The sequence below is a fragment of the Parasteatoda tepidariorum genome, chromosome 8 (assembly GCF_043381705.1).
Source record: "Parasteatoda tepidariorum isolate YZ-2023 chromosome 8, CAS_Ptep_4.0, whole genome shotgun sequence".
Lineage (NCBI taxonomy): Eukaryota > Metazoa > Arthropoda > Arachnida > Araneae > Theridiidae > Parasteatoda > Parasteatoda tepidariorum.
In genome coordinates this window covers 25,154,694-25,168,639 of record NC_092211.1, presented here as the reverse complement: position 1 = coordinate 25,168,639, position 13,946 = coordinate 25,154,694, and the positions used below count along the sequence as shown (strand labels likewise).

The window sequence follows — 13,946 nt, the reverse complement described above, 5'->3', positions numbered from 1 at the left end:
TATATATATATATTCGTACTCATGTGAAAGAGAATCACGAAAAATTTTTAATGAAAATCTTCAATGTCATTTTGTAGTAGATTTACTACAATTTTCTGTATTCTGTGATGCCAGCGTCGTTACGAAGAAGTGAAAATAAAATGTTTGTTTTTTTCTGGATAAATATCAAATACTGTCCTCCATGCTTTAAAAAATATGCAACTCAATACCAAAGTTAACTGTTCTTCTTCTTCGCAGTCACAACAGCCACTAGGAAGCCGTGTCTGCTTCAAAAACGACCTCACCTCCAGCGTCTTCCACATGTAGCGACGTCTCTCCGATTCTTAATTCTTCTTTCGACTTAATTCTTTTTCAAGTATTTTCCAATTCTTCTTTTAATTAAATGCGACTCAGCATCGCAAATAACGAACCAGTTTTAAATATAGCTAAATTTTAGAAATTTTAAAACAAAAAAATTAAATAAAATATATAAATTAAAAAAAAAGACTTAGAAAATTAAAATTACACTATGTTCCATACACTCTATTTTTACCTTGAAATTAGTTTTTATCTTCAATTAAATATTTTTTCAAGGATTTGTCTTTTCGATGTGCATTGGAATGAAAGAAAGAGACGAAAAGGATAGTTCAGGGTCAATATCAGAAAACAAGGCCACATTAACTGGTTAAATATGTGATTTGAACAGTCGTCTGAAAATGAATAGTTTTTTAATAACAAAACTAGAAATATATTACTTTCCTAAATTCAAGTTTGAATAAATTTTATCTTGTTTTATAATAAATTACATTAACAACGTAAGTTAAAATCAGTGGTATCATCAATCATTTCTTCAATACTATTCCTTTTTTTATTTTTTTATTTCATGAGTTTTGTGACGATATTTCTGAAAAAAATGAAACTCTTATTTATAAGATTTTTCTAAAGACTAAAGAATATGGAATAAAGAATATATTACTAAAGAATATCGATTAATTAAGGCAAGTCATTAAATTTTTGAGATCTCAGTACATGCATTTAGTGTTTTTTTAAGTTTACGGTAACATATACATTTGGTAACAATCAGTCGACCTGAAAAAGTGTCTCTTTGGCGCACGATTCGACGAAAACAGTTCAAATGAGAGTTGAGGACATATACACTGTTAGAAAAATCTCGGATAACAATTTGTTTAATTGTTATTTCAACACATTCGAACAAATCAATCAAATGACTATTAAAAAGATGATATTCAAAGTTGGAAAAGTCGTTTATTAGACTGTTTTTACATAATACGGTTGGAAAAAAAAAACATAATTTTATCAGCGCTAACTAGACACTTTGCTTATGATAATTGAGAGCACGTTTTTCAAAAGCTTAAGGCTAAACAATGTGATAAGGATTACGAATTGGTATATTTAGTTTTCATCATCAAATAACGCAACAGTGGAAGCTTTAAAATTTTATAATAATAAGTGTATGGTGAACACCTTATGATTCGATGATGGAATTTCAAATTGGTATATTTAGTTTCCATCATCGGATGCATAGCGCAACAGTGGACGCTTTAAAAAAATTTTATAGTAATAAGTGTATGGTGAACACCTTATGATCCGATGATGGAATTACGAATTGGTATATTTAGATTCTATCATTGGATGCATAACGCAACAGTGGAAGCTTTAAAATTTTATAGTAATAAGTGTATGTTGAACACCTTATGATCCGATGATGGAATTACGAATTGGTATACTTAGTTTCCATCATCGGATGCATAACGCAACAGTGGACGCTTTAAAAAAATTTTATAGTAATAAGTGTATGGTGAACACCGTATGATCCGATGATGGAATTACGAATTGGTATATTTAGTTTCCATCATCGGATGCATAACGCAACAGTGGAAGTTTGAAAATCTTATAGTAATAAGTGCATGGTGAACACCTTATGAAGCCACCTAGTTCATTGAAGTTGGGTACATACTTTAGTCGAGAGGGATAATCTATCAATCTCACGATTCGGCTGAACGGGGGTTCGTATCCCAGAGATGATGCCACAATGTTTCCACCATTTCCTCAACACACGGGGATTTTTAAGTGTCCTGCACATATTTCCCGTTCCTCACTATAGATGGCATCACTAGAGAAACTAATTTGGCTTCATTTCTAGGTTCATTTGACGTAACTCTAACTTCCATTTCCTAACGAAAAGCTTAATTCCAATGAAATTTCATTTTCATAGTTTTGAAACCATGAGAGCAGTAAATAATTGCAAAATCGTATAGATTTGTGTTCACGGTTTATTAACTATAACAGTTGTAGACCCTTTCAAAGGTTAAGAAATATTTCTAACCGCAAACTTTTTCAATTAATTGGGTAGACAGACTGATGTCGGTTGTTTTTATTGTAATTTTAGAATGAAAATTCTAACAGTGTACTCTGTAAAAATTTTAGTGTATCTTAACGCAAAAAATGGTGGCAACTACTTTTCACTAAATTGGTTTAGTGAAACATCATTCATAACTCTTGGATCTAAGTATTTCACTACGCCAACTATATTCTTTTGCAATACTCGGTGTAAAATAGCTGTCACCATTTTTATTATTCAGTAACACTAAAATTTATAATTACAATAAGATAAACTAGTATAAGAGTATACTTAATCAGACATATAGGCAGCTCAGAGAGAATATTAATATGAATTAGAACAAGGCTTAACAAAACCATAGAAGATGAAAATCAAATATGAACACAAAGTTGAGAGCTAAACATGTGTATTAAGAAAAGTCTATATGCAAAAGCATCTTTACAAAGAGTAATTTAATTCCTGTCCCTCCTTGGCTGGAAAAAAAAATTGAATAAGAAATAAAGGAGGAGAATAAGTGCACGTTGAAATAAGGCTTCCATTAAAAACCAATACTTTCACCACACTCGTTTTTGAATTAAAATACACTATATTGTTGCATTGTACTTAACCAATTCTTAGGAAACTGGAGAGAAGCATCAATATTTTTCCAGGTTTCGATACAGGCAGTCTTCAGTTTTGTCCCAGTTTGAAACTGCGTGCTTTTGGAAAATATTGTCTTATAAAAAAAAACTCATTTTTTGTATAATTAAGATCAGGAGAAAGAACAAACCATTCCTTGGCTAGCATCTTATTATCAAAAAATCCTCATTGTGAAGATTTTGCTATGTGAATAGAGGCATCGTCTTGCTGGAAAAGCCAACTTGGTTAACTAATTCTCTCTGCTAGAGGCAGTAAATAGATTTCTAGCGTTTTTTTTATAATCAGTTGACTTCATGAGGCCTAGGTTTATCATACTAACCAAAGCCTTCATTAAGAAGCCTCGATAATGCTATCATGCTGTATGCGATATAAAAGTAATTAAGTAACGCTTGTTGAAAGTTTTCCCGAAGCAGAGGAGAATAGAAAAAAAAAGTTTAAATGGCCCAGGCGGTTTTACGATTTATTGGCATGACATAAGGAAAGAAAAGGATTTGAGATTTTTGGGATTGTTTTCTCTATGTAAATCAAGGTCAGTTTTTCATTAATGGTGTGACAAAGCGTCAACTATGGTGGTCAGCGTAGCCCAAATATCTTCGAAGTAGCATGGAGTCTACCGATTTCTGAAAAATCTAAAAACCCATTACAAAGAGAATTTGTGACCCAAGATAGATTTTCCTGCAGGGCAGCCTCGATGAGTGTTTCAAAATGTCAACAGGGGTATAGTTTTTGGATAATAAGGTTTCATGTCCTCGGTGGCCTGCCCTTTCCAATGATCTCAATTCCCTAGAAAATGTGAGCGGGCATCCTCTATAGTGCTGGAAATGCCAAAGACAGGTAGTTTCAATCTGTAGTAGAAATAAAGATTACCATAACCGAAACTATAGGGTAAATATTGTTGCTACTGTTCTCAAGGGAAAAATTTTTGGATTTTATTTTAATTTTTGTTTTCGAGGGAATGGTTCACGCACTTTTAGAATTCAGGAAAATCTTATGAATAATTAAAATGCGTGTAAATTTAAATACAGTCTCAAGAATCAAAACTCTTATAATATCATCCGTGTTCACACATCTTCTAGCAAACGTAATGCAAGCGGATATATACCGGAAATTTTAAAGATCCCGTTCCGGTTTTAGAATCTTGCAATTGTTTATATTCAGTTAACACTCTATTATGTTCTACAAAAAAGCCTTCCATATATTTTGCTCAATTATCTCTAGAAGTATGACCCTCCCTCTTGAACGTACCCCATAATATGAGAGCCCCTTCAATGAAAAATAGGGCAAAACAGAGTTCAGTGTAAATAACATTAGCCAGCTACTATATACATATGAGTCATTGTATTATTTAATGAAGGTTTATTTTTAAGCGCCAAAAATGGAGAATCATAAATGATGCGTTTAAAAATTGTCTCCACTGATTAAGGGCTAAAGAATTCACTTTTATTTTTTATTCCATTTAAATAACAAACAAAAATAAATGAAACGGATGAAAACACAATGTAGAATGGAGTGATTTACAAGTTCTGAGAGCTTGGAAGAAATCTACTTTTTTTCTGAGATTTGGGCTTTTACAGTGATAAGAAACAAGGATTTGGTGCGTTCGAAATTCTGGCGAACTTTATGGCGCATCCAGGAATTCCGAAAATATCGCGATAAGTTTCCTCTAAATATTGTGTTTTTCATTAAAATATGCAAACCACTTTACGCTTGTCTGAAAAATTCATTTCTTTTCCATAAATGATTATTATATGTATATGTAAATAACATTTGCGAAAATAAAAGCGGCTTAAGAGTCCTTTCCGAAAACATTTGCAACAAACAGATTCAATGACGTATTAAATTTTTATTTATTTACTTAACACGATACGGAAAATACGGGAGTATCAGTCTCACTTAAAGAGTGTGACTCATATAAAGCATTAAGAATAAATAAATTTCGTTAAAAACAATCTCGTTTGATTGCTTTCATCGAAATGTTCTATAAGTTCGAGTTTATCATCTAATAAATCAAAGATTTAAGCGCAATAAAAAAAACCTAGGTTTAATGGGTTATTGCGTTCGTTACATGCATACATAGCGACTGGAAATAAATCTGAGAAAAACTGCGAAAGTTATCAACCCCGAGAGTACGAAAAATGCTTTTCGTTTTTAAGAGAAAAAACACGTCATTTTTCAAAGTTTATTCCATTCAATTAACCGTCAATGCAAAATACATTTATAAAACGATGTCATATATACTAGACATGCATGTAAAACAAATAGAAGCAATAAGAAAATTTTGCCCGCATATTACTAAACATATAAGACGAGAATTTTTAGAAAATTTTGGGAGACTAAAGTTAGGGTGCCCGCTTATAATCAGATCCACGAACTTTAAAAAATTCCAAAAGGACATCGCCAAAAAAAAAAAAAAAATCACTTCTCCTTTTGTTAAACATTAGCGAAAATCAATAAATGTCGCCAAACGCACATGAAAACTTATAAGCTCATAAAACAATTAGGAAAACTGAATGTAATATAAAAATTGAAAAAAAAAACCCCGCATAAATAGGACAAAAGGACAATTTTAAAAAAAATACTGTTATAAGTTCAGCTGAATCAGCTTATACTTTTAGGGGAATACTCTCATGTTCCCAATGTTCAATGCTCACGTCAAATGTTAGAGGAAACTTCACGAAATATTTTCCTTGATTTATCCCGAACGGCTTACGAGAGAGAGGTTTTAATTTGTATAAACTAGCAATAAGATTGACTCACGTATACTGCTATTGCAAACCACGTTGTCGTAGTAAGTCATATAAGAGACGAAACGGGCTTAGTTCGAGCCCAAAAGCCCAGCTCAGATTCATGATAAAATTTTCATTAACTTTCTTACTATTTTTAAACAAACACTTGTTAAGTTATTAAGCATAAAAAATGCAAAATTTTTAATTGTGATAAAAAAGATTTTATTGATTAATTTCCTTGTTTAGGTTTTAGAGGCAGAGTGGTGAGACGGCAATATTAAGCCTTTATCTCGGGCTCGAATAAATTTCTTCGGGCTCAGAGCCCAAAATTATGTCTAAATCATACAAGCAAAAACAACTTGTAAGCCAGAAAGGTGGAGGTTATAGCAAATGACAAGCAGCATGATGGTGACAATGTGGTGTCAGTATTTCGCCCCGACCTTTTTGTCCATAGTACTGGTGCAAAATTTCCCCAGTGGTAACATATGGATAAGATTTGCCCTGATGTTAGGCTAACCAGTGAAGGTATTCGTTCTTCAGCTTTCAGTGTAACGCAACTGATGATTTACTTCGCTCAACAAGTTCTTAACGAAGAAGAGCTTATCACAATATTTGATTTTGAAGTTCTCTTGTTTTCTGAGTTAGGTTCGAGATTGCGGAATTAAACATACAGTTCCTCTCTTCTTCTATATTAATCAACTAGCCAACGTCGGGAATAAAGAAAAATGTTTTTTACCTTTTCAAATCTGGGTTACTAAATAAGAGCTCTACAAACTATTTGTTAGTAAGTAAAAACTATTATAACGAGAAAAAATAAAAACTCTATAAACTTACAAAAAAAAATAGATAGATAGTGATAGAGGAGCAAATCGAATACAAAACAAAAAATAACTGATTGTAAAATCGGCCTGGAAAGCAAAAAACATTTACAAGAACATACAGAACTCAAAAGCAAAGATTAAGATCCAACAAGGTTTAACCAAGGTTCCTTAAGACAGTTATCATTGTTCAAAAGTTAAAAACATTATTGTTTATTTCGTAACTATTACAACAACAAACTTGCATGTAATCATAATAATCCAACAAAATCACCGATCGTGTAATGTATGACTCAAAAACGAGAATGTTATTATGATATTTACATAACTTTCAAATCCTTTCGTTAGATCCATAAATCCTCAAGTAACTGAATTCTGTTGTAATCACTTTGAGGTTAACTGCATGGAAATGCAAACCTTAATGAAAAAAATTTTAATACGGCATAAACTCAACAAGAAATTCATTTGTAGTTTCAATTGAGCTGAGTATTTAAAAAATCTTAAACTTGTTCGTAAACTTAAACTTTCTCTTTTATCTAAACTTGAATTCGTAAATAAATTAAAAAAAGGTCAGGAGAAAGAGAAAGTAGGTCATTAGAAGCATTAAAGAAAAGGAGGACAAATCTATGTTTGACTAACCTGAATATCATTTAAGATAATTTTTAAAAATATTATTAATGGGATGAAGGTATATAACATCGCCCACAAAAACTGCACCCTTGAAATTTATGAAAAGAATAAAAATTAGCGTTAGAATATAAAAAGTAGATTGCTCCACTTCAAGAAAAAATGTCAGTTTTTATTGCAGCCATAAAATTTGTAATACAAAAATACTTGTTCAGAAATGTAGACTTCTGAAAGAAAATTAAGCTTTCCACGCCGATGATACAGTTAAACTGGATAATTCGAACTTGTTTAATTCGAAATTTTTGCATTATCTATAGATTTCTGTTAGAAGAAATAATGTAAAGAACGGCATTAAAAGTACGTGAAAAATTCAAATCTTGTTTTAAATAACTCGAATTTTCGAAGACGAATTTGAATTATTCGAGATTCGAATGAACGAAAAGACGGTTTTTTTAAGAAATAAAATACTGAGGTCACTTCCCTTCTGCTTTCATTATAAATTAAAATTCCAAAGTCTGTCACCCCTGAGAAAAGATTTGGACACATCCCTTTGGCCAGAAACTACTTTGCAGCGAGTTTTCTTCGTAAGTGCAATTATTCATTTGGGTCTTAAAGGGAGGATTTATTAGCCCTTTGGCACAGAATTTTAAACACCCGTAGTTTATAGTCTCAAGTCAAAACTCAAGTCACTTCTTTCGACTGATAATATCAGTATTATCTCTCAGTTTTGATGGAAATGGGAAGATCGAAATGGTACAGCATTTTCAAATCAAAGAAAGATCTTGTGGGGATTTAATTTATGACTGTGTCAACCTTCATCTATCAAAAGGTACCTCAAGATAGAATCGAGTTGACTTTGTCTTATATACTACCGATTTGGTATTTTAATATTTGTAGTGGTAGTTAGTTATGCCACAATCTCTAAAATTTGGAAGCAGACTTTGTGCTTGCAAAATTCGTCACGTGAAAACTTTTGGCGCATTTCCAGACGAAAATTTTAAACATTTGAGAAGATNTAAAAAGACAGACAGTTAATTGCATCAGACGATCGCAATGCTAAACGAATGGACGGGAATCGAAGCGGTCTCAGTGAACGGCAAGTTTGGGCTACAGTCACGTGACTTTATCTTGTCCACGGGTCGGGGGTTATTCTACTCTCTCTACCCAGTATTTCAACTCTATGCTTGGAACCCTCCTATCTGAGAACTAAAATAATAAAAAAAAGTGAAGTAATCCTACATTTCTATGATTGAAGTTGTTTTCAAACCACCTCAAAAACATAATTCCGCAGGGTGTTCCATAAATAACAGTTGATTTGAAAAATCAGTTAAAGAAAAAAAGATTGTGTTTAAAAAACCAGCCATTCATTCTCATCAAATTTCAAAGTCAATTGCAAATTTCGCCACCAGATGGAATTGCCGATTAGAAATACTACTAAACAATGTTTGTGATTGAAATATTTACGCGAAGGTCAGTTAATTTTGTTTTTAGACTGCATCACGTTGGCTATTTTTAAAAATATCGTTTTACAATTCTCTGATCGTTTTACAATCGTTTTCAATTAGCAGCGCCATCGGTTGAGGAGTTCTGTACCTAATTTTAAAAATTGATAAAAAAATTAATTTCCTATCTTTACTCAATAAAACTCAAATTATATTTCTTTGTGTTTTCCTCTTTCTTTGATTTTTCCAACTTGTCGCGTCATTTTGAAAACCAGTAATCGACCACTGTGTCCAGTTGTTTGCGTAGACGTAAAAAAAAAACATCTTTACTGGCAATCAAAAAGATTTTTTTGAAGTTCCAAAATATAAAAATAAATCACGGTGAAGTTACGGCACTGGAAGTAATCATCTTTTTTATTATAATACTAAATTACGAAGTTTCTCTAAAGGTAGGCACCTCCGATGACGAAGTGAATAATCTTAGAAATACGGACGTGATAAGTTTGCCAAACAAAAAACAAGATTTGACATTCATTGTTGTCGTAAAGGTCACTAAAAATGAGTAAAAAAAAAATTCAAGGTTGGAAAGGACTTTTTTTAATTTAGTCTCAGACAAAATTTTTAAAAAAATTCCAGTTCACATTTTTAGCTAAGCTTAAAAGTTCCTCAACTACTAATGACAAAGACACTAATCAAGAAAATAGAGCGTGCGATATTTTTTTATTGCGGCTTGAACTATCTAAACCAGCGGTTCCCAATTTTTTTTCCAGCTACGGAACCCTAAATAATCAACCTTCTCTGGCGGAACCCCGACTTTAGAAATAAAGTAAATGAAGACGATTCTGAATATATTAAAAATTAAAACATTATTTTGAGTTTTAGACTTTTTTTATTTTAAAAAGAAGAATGAATTTTTTTCCCCATCGTTTAATCATTAATAACCTTAAATTCGATTTTATGTGCGACAGTTGAATCTACAGTCTTAGGGCTAAACCTAGCTTTTCTTTTCTTTCTGGTACTGCAATAAAATTAAAAAAATAAATAACTGCTAGAAACGTTGAAAAAAGTTAATAGGGAAACATATTTCTTTTGGAGCCCAAACGATTTTTCTTTGTCTTTTAAAACGATATCTTTCAAAAATGAATATTATTTTATACTTAATCAATGCTTTCTTCTTCAAATTACTCACTTATAATCAATTGTTTGTAAAAGGCTCTAATTATAAATTATTCTAATTTATTAATTGGTGGCATTAAATTAGGAGGAATTTGATCTTTTCTAGCGTAGGTGAGAGCGAGCTAGTTGGCGCTGTTTTTAGTTTTTGATTTCCTATTATGCTTAAACCAAATTTAAGTATAATAGGAAAGTTGAATATCTAGCTCTGACTAGTTGATCCGCTTGACTACGAAACACTTAAAACTTAATGTTGAATTCATAAAATTATTGTTACAAAATTGATCCAACAACAACAATTTACTCAGTATGCGAGGTAAGTTGATAAGAAAATATAGGTTAGTCAGAGGTTTGGTACAGGAAAATTAAATTACTGCAGAGCCAAGTTCATTCAGTATTGAGAAATATTTTCTTCTGAATTCATTCTAGTGATTGGAATATTAGTTACATAGTTAAAAGCAATTACGTAATATCAGTAGTAAATAAAAATTGAAACCGGTATCGTTTTACCTTAACTAGGTTAGGAAGACTTTTAACTTGAAGAATGTAAATTTTTCCCCCTTTTACGTTTTTCACAAGAAATTTCAAAATTTAAAAAAATTCCTTTGGAAGTTCATAATTAGCAAGCAATTAGTAGATATTAAATCTAACAGCCTAAGTATAAAATGTAAATTGTTTTAGCATTCAAAATTAGGTTTTATGCAAAAGTAGAGAATAAAATGTCATAGATAGAAATAGCATAAGTGGGTGTACAAGTTTAACCCTATGAGTCCCTTTTATATATTTTTTTCAGACGATCTTATTTGAAGCAAAAATATATTATGGTATTTTTTAACTATAAAAAACAGTATAATAGTTACTAAATAAAATCTGTTAGATTATCGGAATTATATTTGTACTAAAATAAAAAATCCAAAAAAGTAGTTTGGAAAAAAAAATTACATTCCTATTCAAAAATTTATCAATTATTGGTTTTGTAAATTAAAGACATTTGAATGATGAATATTTGTTTCTCTTATATTTAAATAACTGCAAATAAGTGCACATTTTGAAGGAAAAAGATTGTTTGGAAGTCAGCCGTGTTTGGAAGATTTTTCCTTTAACACAGAAAAAAAAAAAAAAAAAAAAAACCGATGTTTCATTCTGTGTTTTATAACCAAAAATTATTAAAATGCTAAATATAAAATTTTTCCATTTANCAAAAAAAGTAGTTTGGAAAAAAAAATTACATTCCTATTCAAAAATTTATCAATTATTGGTTTTGTAAATTAAAGACATTTGAATGATGAATATTTGTTTCTCTTATATTTAAATAACTGCAAATAAGTGCACATTTTGAAGGAAAAAAATTGTTTGGAAGTGAGCCGTGTTTGGGAGATTTTTCCTTTAACACAGAAAAAAAAAAAAAAAGAAAACACCGATGTTTCATTCTGTGTTTTATAACCAAAAATTATTAAAATGCTAAATATAATATTTTTCCATTTATTTTGACCTAAATTAATACAAAAAAAAAAAGAATGGCAAATATTTTTAATAAAAATTCTGCGTCGGAGGGTTAAAGATCTTGTAAATGAAACTTGTACTAAAAATTGTTTTATCAAACGTTGTGTTTTTGCATTTGATTATTTCATTATGTTATGTGCTTGTTACAATAATTCAAAAATACATGGAGACATAGGCGTAGCGTCGGGGAGGGGGCAGGCAAAGGGGTTCCCCATAATTTTTGAAAAGTTCAGAATTTTCTGAAAGTTATTACTTTTTTTTTAAAAGCGATAAAAAAAATTGTAGATAGTCTTTATACATTTGAACGAAAATATTTTATGATTATCACTTTTATGTAAAGGCTATCTTAAAAACCATTTATATATATAATATATATATGTATAGTATATATTTATACCTTTTTAAAAAAAAAAGCTTTGTGCCCCCTCAAAATTTTCCTTCATGGTACGCCTCACCTATACCTAGAGATAAAACTTTCTGCTCAAAGATAAAAGAAACGTTGCAACTATTCGAAGAAAAAGTAAAATTGAAGAGAAGAAAACAAGCAAGAAAGAAAGAAATAATAGGACTCAATTTGTCTTTGTTTATGCGTTCATAAATTTCAGTCAGATGTATAAGATGCTTCTAAAATCCCGCTGTGAAAACTACGCTCGCTTAAAGAATTTTACTTTCACTTTTCTAGAAAGAAAATTTGCTTCGGCTATCTGTGTCTTAACATTTTCAACAAAGCGAAAAATGTATAGACAAAATTAAAATGTCGTCAATATTTTAATACTTTAGAGTGTATCTATTTAGTTTGTTATAATTTTTTATTATAATCAAGCTCCCGTCCCCCTAAAAAACATCTAACTTGTATTTAATGCTGACAATAAATAATGCTGAAATAGACGTTGATTATATAAAAGAAAAAATAGTATTTCTCCTTAAAATATTCTGAGAATAATTTCATCGAAAGTTTCTTTACGTAAATCAACAAACAACATATCTGAAGCATAATATACAAAATATCAACTATGTCAGCGATAAACAATAAGGTATAAACAATAAAACCATTAAGAACGAAGTCATACTTAGCATAGTGGTTATCCCTTTCATCGATCACGCGCTAGCACAAACGAAATGGCGGCGATCGAACAAATCAACTAGGTAAATTAGATTTCCATAATGAGCGAAAATACTGAAACGTGACGGTGTATACCTTGAGAGAAATATTCAAAACAGGAACAAATAAACAACTTCCTCGGATCAAAGCGATTTAAATCCGTGTCATTTAGAAAAGCAATCCGTACCAAGGTTACCTTGCTGACCTTAGCATGGTTCGTGGAACTTTCACTACTTTGGCGGCAATTATGCCTGTCTGATGGTTCGTAAACATGCATGAAAATAATTAAATTCATGTAGAGGTGGGAAGAAAAAAGTGAGATTAGTTATTTTAATCTGAAAAGAACTGTCCTTATGCGTCAAAATTCTATTTTTAAATCACAAAGTTTTGTTTTCAAAAACAAAGGATTTGAAAACTGGTTTGAAAAAATTCATTATTCAGAAACTCAGTGGTACTTCGTTAAAAGTTTAATATTCAAGAAACAGCGGGATTTAAAGGCTATATCCACAAGAGAAACCAGAATTTGAAGAAAATAAAATTTTGAAGAGAAAGGTCAATTTTTATTAATAATTCGTGACTTCAGTTTTCTTTACAATCCCTAGAGAAAAATTTGAAATTTCAAGGAGATCATAATAAACTTGGCTATTTTGCTTTACGATTTAAATACACTAATACTAGAACCGCTTTACAAATAGTTTAGCGTTCAAATGTTTTTACCAGAAATGACGAATTAATGAAATTCTTTTTTAATACAATACTTTTGAAGTTATAAATGCACCAAGCTAGGACCTAAAGGCTTCTTTACCTCCACAAAATTTATTTCAACACGGTGTAAGATTTAAAGAATAAAAAAATCCGAATTTTCAGCGATATCAAACGAAATCCAAAATTACAACAATTGGGCAGTGACAATTTACGATATAATATTACGATAAATAACGGACATTGCAGAAGGTCACGAATTCGAAGTTAGAGTTCGTAGCATAGAGAAGGACAAAACGATATTTTATGTATAAATATATATGTAATGGTTAATGTGATAAATCTGGCTATCATTAATAATAATCGGCGATTGTAAATAATAACAATAACAAATACGTAGAAAATTATTCTATAAATTCGATAAATTATTCCCTTTAACCGCTTTACTTGTTTATTATTAATATTAACCGGCGATTAATGATAACCAAATCATTATATTAACCGTAACATATATATTATATCGTAAAGGATGAAATTTGGATTTGACAACTGTAACAGTTTATTATTTGACAGTGACTTAAAATTTTGCCATTTTTTTCTTCTTTTGTTGGCAACTCTAACAGCTTATTATTTGACAACGGCTAAAAATTCTGTCATTTTTTTCTTCTTTTGTTGAAAAGTTGCATATCTCCATAAGCTCTAGATAAAAAAAATTTAAAAAAAATAAATTTGATTGAAAAGAGAACGAGTTCTTACGTTGAATTAATTACAGCAACGCAAACCACGCGAAATATCAAGTATATTTCACTCTAATGTTAGATGGATTTAGTGTTGGTTAAACAATGAATCCCAAAATACACTCCAAAGCATATT

General features: G+C 30.7%; 1 protein-coding gene across 1 annotated transcript in view; it reads right to left on the bottom strand.

Moving 5' to 3' along the window:
• The window catches only part of LOC107455066 (uncharacterized), a 41,167-nt gene extending 28,676 nt beyond the window's left edge, over positions 1-12,491 (bottom strand). Inside the window, exon 1 of the mRNA XM_016072481.4 lies at positions 12,340-12,491. The gene's annotated coding sequence lies outside the window, so the exon portion shown is untranslated. The remainder of the gene's footprint in view (positions 1-12,339) is intronic.
• Positions 12,492-13,946: the final 1,455 nt, after the last annotated feature.